The sequence below is a fragment of the Babylonia areolata genome, chromosome 11, assembly GCF_041734735.1.
Source record: "Babylonia areolata isolate BAREFJ2019XMU chromosome 11, ASM4173473v1, whole genome shotgun sequence".
In the NCBI taxonomy this organism is placed as follows: Eukaryota; Metazoa; Mollusca; class Gastropoda; order Neogastropoda; family Buccinidae; genus Babylonia; species Babylonia areolata.
In genome coordinates, this window is record NC_134886.1 from 460,351 (window position 1) to 468,477 (window position 8,127).

General features: G+C 42.1%; 1 long non-coding RNA gene across 1 annotated transcript; it reads left to right on the plus strand.

The window, feature by feature from the left end:
- Positions 1-1,424: 1,424 nt before the first annotated feature.
- On the plus strand, positions 1,425-6,709 carry LOC143287266 (uncharacterized). The gene is made up of 3 exons (XR_013055925.1): positions 1,425-1,646; positions 2,342-2,433; positions 6,533-6,709. It is a non-coding gene; the product is annotated as an uncharacterized LOC143287266 (long non-coding RNA).
- The last annotated feature ends 1,418 nt before the right edge of the window (positions 6,710-8,127 follow it).

Consider the following 8,127-nt stretch of genomic DNA (forward strand, 5'->3'; position numbering starts at 1 on the left):
GTCAGTGCCAAAGCTAAGGTCAGCTGTGGTGCCTGTCAGTGCCAAAGCTAAGGTTAACTGTGGTGCCTGTCAGTGCCAAAGCTAAGGTTAACTGTGGTGCCTGTCAGTGCCAAAGCTAAGGTTAACTGTGGTGCCTGTCAGTGCCAAAGCTAAGGTCAACTGTGGTGCCTGTCAGTGCCAAAGCTAAGGTTAACTGTGGTGCCTGTCAGTGCCAAAGCTAAGGTTAACTGTGGTGCCTGTCAGTGCCAAAGCTAAGGTCAACTGTCTTCCAGTCTTTGTTTCAGTTCATGGGTATGGGCACAACAGTTGTACAGATGAAATTAGGCTTTGTATTGTGCAAGAGCTGGCATTGAAATCAGACTGTTATCTGAATGACAGCAATCTTGTGGAAAGAGACAACAAAGAGTCTCTTCAGAAAGCGCATAAAATGTACTTTGATGACTATATCCTAGAAGGGTCTTTGACAAATGAAAAAATCAAGCAGATCTTTTAAAATGAAGTCATGGTCATATCACATCATGGGGATATAGCAGCTTTTCAGTGCAGTGAATGTCCTTCAGACAACCATCATGACACTTTACCCGGCAGTCCTAATGTAAGGAACTGTCTTCAGAGGACCAGGAAATCCAGGAAAAAGCAGAGTACAGACAAGTTCTCCATCATGTGGACTTCAAATAGAACTGACTGCAACATCACCGCTTGGTTCTAGCAGTTTTACATGAGCCAGTACTTACCTGGTAAGTAAACAAAAGAAAAATTAAAAAAACAGAACTGAAGCCAATGGAAGCTTTATTTCTGATCATATGTAATTGACAGAGCTTTGTTGAAAAGACGCATTTGGGAGGGCTGAAAACAGTGCTTGTCATGTCTCTTCTGTTACAGGTTTGTCCATTCTGTTACAGCTGCTGTTGTTCTTGCTTTAACCAACCAGACAGTGATGCACATTGAGTTTGTTCTCTAAGAGTGTTTTCCCAACAGTTCTCACCATTAACGGGAAGTACTAGAAGTGTATGTATTAAGCTGTAACTTTTTTTCAATTGTTACAATTCTTGGCTTCATTTAGTGTCTGTACTGTTACAGTAATAATTATGTCCATCCTGTCACAAATGAAAAACCATTTTTCAAAACTAATTTTATTTGAAAATTCAACAGAAAAATTTATTTATTAGGGAGAGTTTGCAGACCCACATTCATCTGAATTTCATGGTGATTCCCCGGTTAGTTTTAGCGAGAACCGCGTGTGCATGCATGTCTCCATTTCCTGTTTTTTCCAGGTCACAGAAAGGCCAAAATTTGGTGTTGGAAATCACTGTCAATATCATCGTCAGTAGTAGTTGTTGTAGTATCACACTATTTATTGTTATTATCACAATCATCGTCATTATCATCATTAATGGAATGACATTATACTGTTGGCAGGTGCCTGAAACAATCCACGCACACATCCAGCATGACACACACAATGGACGTCCATCTCCATGGCAATGTCCGTCTCCAGGGCAACGCCTCTCCCGTGGTCACTGAACTGACCAGCATGTGGCTGTTGCCATGACAACATGCTGTTGCCCGAGTTGGGTGCGTCAGTGCGCACACCTGTCACTGCCCATGGAAAGGGGACATTGTGAAGGTTGTGCAGGTCCCCTTCAGTGAGTGTTGCTATGGTAACCATTATCAGGGTCATGGGTAGTTGAACATATGGGGTTCCCTTTAGTGAGTGTTGCTATGGTAACCATTATCATGGTCATGGGTAGTTGAACATTGTGGGGTTCCCGTTAGTGAGTGTTGCTGTGGTAACCATTATCATGGTCATGGGTAGTTGAACATATGGGGTTCCCTTTAGTGAGTGTTGCTATGGTAACCATTATCATGGTCATGGGTAGTTGAACATTGTGGGGTTCCCTTTAGTGAGTGTTGTTGTTGTAACCATTATCATGGTCATGGGTAGTTGAACATTGTGGGGTTCCCGTTAGTGAGTGTTGCTGTGGTAACCATTATCATGGTCATGAGTAGTTGAACATTGTGGGGTTCCCATTAGTGAGTGTTGTTGTTGTAACCATTATCATGGTCATGGGTAGTTGAACATTGTGGGGTTCCCATTAGTGAGTGTTGTTGTTGTAACCATTATCATGGTCATGGGTAGTTGAACATTGTGGGGTTCCCGTTAGTGAGTGTTGTTGTTGGTAACCATTATCAGGATCCTGGGACTTTCAGAATCTAGGAAGTCCCAAGGATTCTTTTGCCATAATTGTTGGGGATCCAAGAATGTTGTACATTCTGATCAAAGCTGCACTGCTGCCAACACATACAGCTACCCTGTCTAGTCATGATGGTCTTGTTTCAGGGCCGTGACGTGGACATGTGCATCACTGTCAGAGACACACTGGTTTTTCTGAGGAAACAGTGATGAGAAAGGAGGAAAGGGGGATGCTCTGGGTAAGTGCAGGGAGACAACTCTTATGTGTAGACACCATCCTTCTGTCAGACTGAAGCTTTGGTTTGTAGACACCATCCTTCTGTCAGACTGAAGCTTTGGTTTGTAGACACCATCCTGTCAGACTGAAGCTCTGGTTTGTAGACACCATCCTGTCAGACTGAAGCTCTGGTTTGTAGACACCATCCTGTCAGACTGAAGCTCTGGTTTGTAGACACCATCCTGTCAGACTGAAGCTCTGGTTTGTAGACACCATCCTGTCAGACTGAAGCTCTGTAGACACCATCCTGTCAGACTGAAGCTCTGTAGACACCATCCTGTCAGACTGAAGCTCTGTAGACATCATCCTGTCAGACTGAAGCTCTGGTTTGTAGACACCATCCTGTCAGACTGAAGCTCTGGTTTGTAGACACCATCCTGTCAGACTGAAGCTCTGGTTTGTAGACATCATCCTGTCAGACTGAAGCTCTGGTTTGTAGACATCATCCTGTCAGACTGAAGCTCTGGTTTGTAGACATCATCCTGTCAGACTGAAGCTCTGGTTTGTAGACACCATCCTGTCAGACTGAAGCTCTGGTTTGTAGACACCATCCTCCAGCAAATATAATATTGCTGCGAACGATACAGAGACTTGATTTAATAGATGTTTAGAGAATAGGTTTAGAATGGGCTTTCCCCCATCTTTTGAAATCCATCGTCCACGATGGTTAATTGAAAGTAATTCTTGTGAGCAGACTTTGCTGAGCATCAGCAAGAATTATTGAGCAGGTAAAGGGAGATAATTTAGCTGATAAAAGATAGAGTGAAATTTGGAGTGACCACAACATTCTTATGAACACCCTACTTCTATATTCAAAAGTGGCATTAGCCAGGTTAAGTTAAGAGTTTGAACTTAGTCCAGTGGATCCTCACTTAACTTTGAAGAGTTTGATATAGAGAAGGGGTCGCAATTTGGTAAATACACCATGAAGTTGGATCCTCACTGAACTTTGAAGAGTTTGATATAGAGAAGGGGTCGCAGTTTGGTAAATACACCATGAAGTTGGATCCTCACTTAACTTTGAAGAGTTTGATATAGAGAAGGGGTCGCAGTTTGGTAAATACACCATGAAGTTGGATCCTCACTTAACCTTGAAGAGTTTGATATAGAGAAGGGGTCTCAATTTGGTAAATACACTATGAAGTTGGATCCTCACTTAACCTTGAAGAGTTTGATATAGAGAAGGGGTCTCAATTTGGTAAATACACTATGAAGTTGGATCCTCACTTAACCTTGAAGAGTTTGATATAGAGAAGGGGTCGCAGTTTGGTAAATACACCATGAAGTTGGAAAGCTTTCATTTTTGTGCCCATCAATCTACGTATCAACACTGTCAGATATGTATACATGTAGAGTAGCATACATGTATAACAGCATAAATAATAAAATGAATGCATGTTCATAGTCATACTTCGCATTGCTAAGACCATGCGACAAGCTAGATCACAGGTTTAGCAAGAAGAAAAAAACCCATAAAACATGAATTGCAGAAATATCTGAAATAAAAACTGAATTAAATTTTGAACAGGAATGATATGGAAAATAACATAATAGCTCTGTTTCAGCTTAGCAAGAATTTTTTTTTTAAATAAAAATAATAAAAACCATGAGTATCAGCATCATGACTGTTCTTGCTGAAAGATGTATCATCAACAGACCTGCATTGCAGAGTGCATGGAGTTCTGGAGGTCAGTCGTGCTGACTGTCTTGGTGCAGGATCTGGTGGTAGTGGAGGCGACTTTGGTGCAGCTTGCAGGGTTGATGTCCTGGGTCTGGACCTGACCAGCCACACACCACTGTCAGTGTCAGTGTCAGTGTCAGACACTTTGTCATGTGCTGCAGTGGAGCCAGATATGTAGGCGTGACAGCTGGTAGTGGTTGTTGGCTGGACCTCTGCAGTGTGGGGCTGACTACAGGTGGGGACACCTGTGGGACCACGGCGTCAGGTGTGGTGCTATGACGCCTCCATCGTTTGTGTCTACGCCTGTGCTGTCTGCGGCATCTTGCTGCTGCTGCAGAGGATGGGACTGACCTGTTTCCCACACACTGGGTCTGGATACAAGCAGTCTAGGTGGTGTTGCTGTTGGATGGGCCACTGGAGAAGTGTTGCTCCATGTCGCAGTGTGTGTGTGTGTGTGTGTGTGTCCGTGGTAAACTTTAACATTGACATTTTCTCTGCAAATACTTTGTCAGTTGACAACAAATTAGGCATAAAAAATAGGAAAAATTGAGTTCTTTCCAGTCATCTTGTTTAAAACAATATTGCACCTCTGGGATGGGCACAAAAAAATAAAAAAGAAGCCAAATTATATGCAAACTGCATTTACTGTTTATATTTTTTGTATTCTCTAAACTTGGCACTTTGATCTGATATTCTGACACAACAACAAGAGCAGTCATTATTATCATTTTTTGTTCAAACAGGAACTTCTTTTGCGAAGCATGGAAGTTTTATTCATTTTGCAAACGTTTTGGTGCAGATAGTAAAAAAGGGAAATTAATCTGTAATTAATGCTAGGGGACTTAATTTGCTTTAAACTGATCTTTCTCATCTTAAACATTACAGTTTGAAATTATACTCAATACATAAAAAGCTTGTGTGTTTTACTCTCAGTGTACAGGGCTTTCACTATGTTCATTCGCCCAAGTGGTCTTTTTCGGAAAATACTAAAATCAATACGACGAGTGCACTTTACAGATCTATTGGCTGAGCCCTGAAGGTCATGGGCAAAAATCAATTGCGTACACATATTTATACACATTCAAAGCGCGTGCTCATATTCTTCATGAACGCGAACGACACCATTTTGTTTCAAGTTGTTGACCTGCCCGTTCAATCCTATATTCAATGGACAATACACGATAACATGTGATGGAAAGTTGGAGAAGGAGACCGTTAAATATTTATTCAGAGAAAGATTTGTGAACGCCTCATCACTTACTGGATTATGCCCCAAACTGCCATAAAAATATCCACAGAATCAGTCGGAATTCACAGTTAAAAATTGTAAACCATGCGAGTTAATACCCTTGAATTGATCACGATGAAACGAAAAAATTCCAGTCTTGACTTTTCTCAAAATGAAGTCCTTTTCACTTCTTACGACGTTTAGAAGTACTTGTACTTGGCTCTACATGTTATTAGTTTAACAAAATACTCAATTTTCATATCAACTTTAAAACTATAAAACTAGAATGAACATAAAAGAGAAATTGAATCGACCGTGTCGTACTACATTCCCAGCGGGTGTAACTAAACTTGTACATCTGTCTAGATCTAGAGAAAACGGCTAAATGTTGCAGTGCGATGGCGTTGATAGCCACGTCTCCTTTACCGCGGACTTAAAAAGAATTTTTTATTGCCCTTAAAGATTTTTTTAATGCCCAAGATACACCAGAATAATACGATTTAAACAGCGTTCTCACTGCGAATACCGCAATTGATTTATCGCCTTTTAAAAAAGTATGTTCAAATATTAAATTTTAGAATGTCAGTTAAGGAGCCACGATAGTGTAATGGGTAAGACAGTTTCTTTTCACCTGAACACGCGGAGTTCGAATCTTGTTAGGACTTTTTTTTTTTTTTAACCCGAAGCTTTATAATGACAAATACAGAACACATTTTAACAATTAGATTTTTTTTTTTTTTTTTTTTAGTGTATCACAAGTGAGTCTTGAAGGCCTTGCCTCTCTTGTTTAACATTGAGCGTAAACACTCCAAAGGTCATTGCCAAGTTGATAAGGTGTTGATGATTGTTGTTAATACATTGTTTTATTGTTTAACATTGAGCGTAAGCACTCCAAAGGTCATTGCCAAGTTGATAAGGTGTTGATGATTGTTGTTAATACATTGTTTTATTGTTTAACATTGAGCGTAAGCACTCCAAAGGTCATTGCCAAGTTGATAAGGTGTTGATGATTGTTGTTAATACACGTTTTTACACATTTGGGTAGCTGATTTGTTTAACACAAAAAACTTCATGCAGGCAGTTGTTTGTTGCTTTGCATGTAAAGGGAGGTAAGTGGTTGCTGCCTGATTTGTGTCTGTGCATTGATTTCAGCTTCATTACCACTGGACTCCAACCCTGACTCCACTCCAACGCTGACTCCAACCCTGACTCCAACCCTGTCTCTCCACTCCAACCCTGACTCCAACCCTGTCTCTCCACTCCAACCCTGACTCTCCACTCCAACCCTGACTCCACTCCAACCCTGACTCCAACCCTGTCTCCACTCCAACCCTGACTCCAACCCTGTCTCTCCACTCCAACCCTGACTCCACTCCAACCCTGTCTCTCCACTCCAACCCTGACTCCAACCCTGTCTCCACTCCAACCCTGACTCCAACCTTGACTCCACTCCAACCCTGTCTCTCCACTCCAACCTTGACTCCACTCCAACCCTGACTCCAACCCTGTCTCCACTCCAACCCTGACTCCAACCCTGTCTCTCCACTCCAACCCTGACTCCACTCCAACCCTGTCTCTCCACTCCAACCCTGACTCCAACCCTGTCTCCACTCCAACCCTGACTCCAACCTTGACTCCACTCCAACCCTGTCTCTCCACTCCAACCCTGACTCCACTCCAACCCTGTCTCCACTCCAACCCTGTCTCCAACCCTGACTCCACTCCAACCCTGACTCCAACCCTGTCTCCAACCCTGACTCCACTCCAACCCTGACTCCAACCCTGTCTCCACTCCAACCCTGACTCCACTCCAACCCTGACTCCAACCCTGTCTCCACTCCAACCCTGTCTCCACTCCAACCCTGTCTCCAACACGACACCAACCCTGACTCCAACCCTGTCTCCACTCCAACCCTGACTCCAACCCTGTCTCCACTCCAACCCTGACTCCAACCCTGTCTCCACTCCAACCCTGTCTCCAACACGACACCAACCCTGTCTCCAACCCTGTCTCCAACCCTGACTCCAACCCTGACTCCCCACCCACACACCAGTGAGAAGTATATGCAGCTTTTTGTACTGTTTTAAACATATTGTCCATCATCTGAGAAAAGGTATGCAGCTTTTTGTACTGTTTTAAACATACTGTCCATCATCTGAGGAAAGGTATGCAGCTTTTTGTACTGTTTTAAACATACTGTCCATCATCTGAGGAAAGGTATGCAGCTTTTTGTACTGTTTTAAACATATTGTCCATCATCTGAGGAAAGGTATGCGGCTTATTGTACTGTTTTAAACATCATATTGTTCATCATCTGAGGAAAGGTATGCAGTTTTTGTACTGTTTTAAACATCATACTGACCATCATCTGAGGAAAGGTATGCAGCTTTTTGTACTGTTTTAAACATATTGTCCATCATCTGAGGAAAGGTATGCACCTTTTTGTACTGTTTTAAACATCATACTGACCATCATCTGAGGAAAGGTATGCAGCTTTTTGTACTGTTTTAAACATCATACTGACCATCATCTGAGGAAAGGTATGCAGCTTTTTGTACTGTTTTAAACATCATACTGACCATCATCTGAGGAAAGGTATGCAGCTTTTTGTACTGTTTTAAACATCATACTGACCATCATCTGAGGAAAGGTATGTAGCTTTTTGTACTGTTTTAAACATCATACTGACCATCATCTGAGAAAAGGTATGCAGCTTTTTGTACTGTTTTAAACATACTGTCCATCA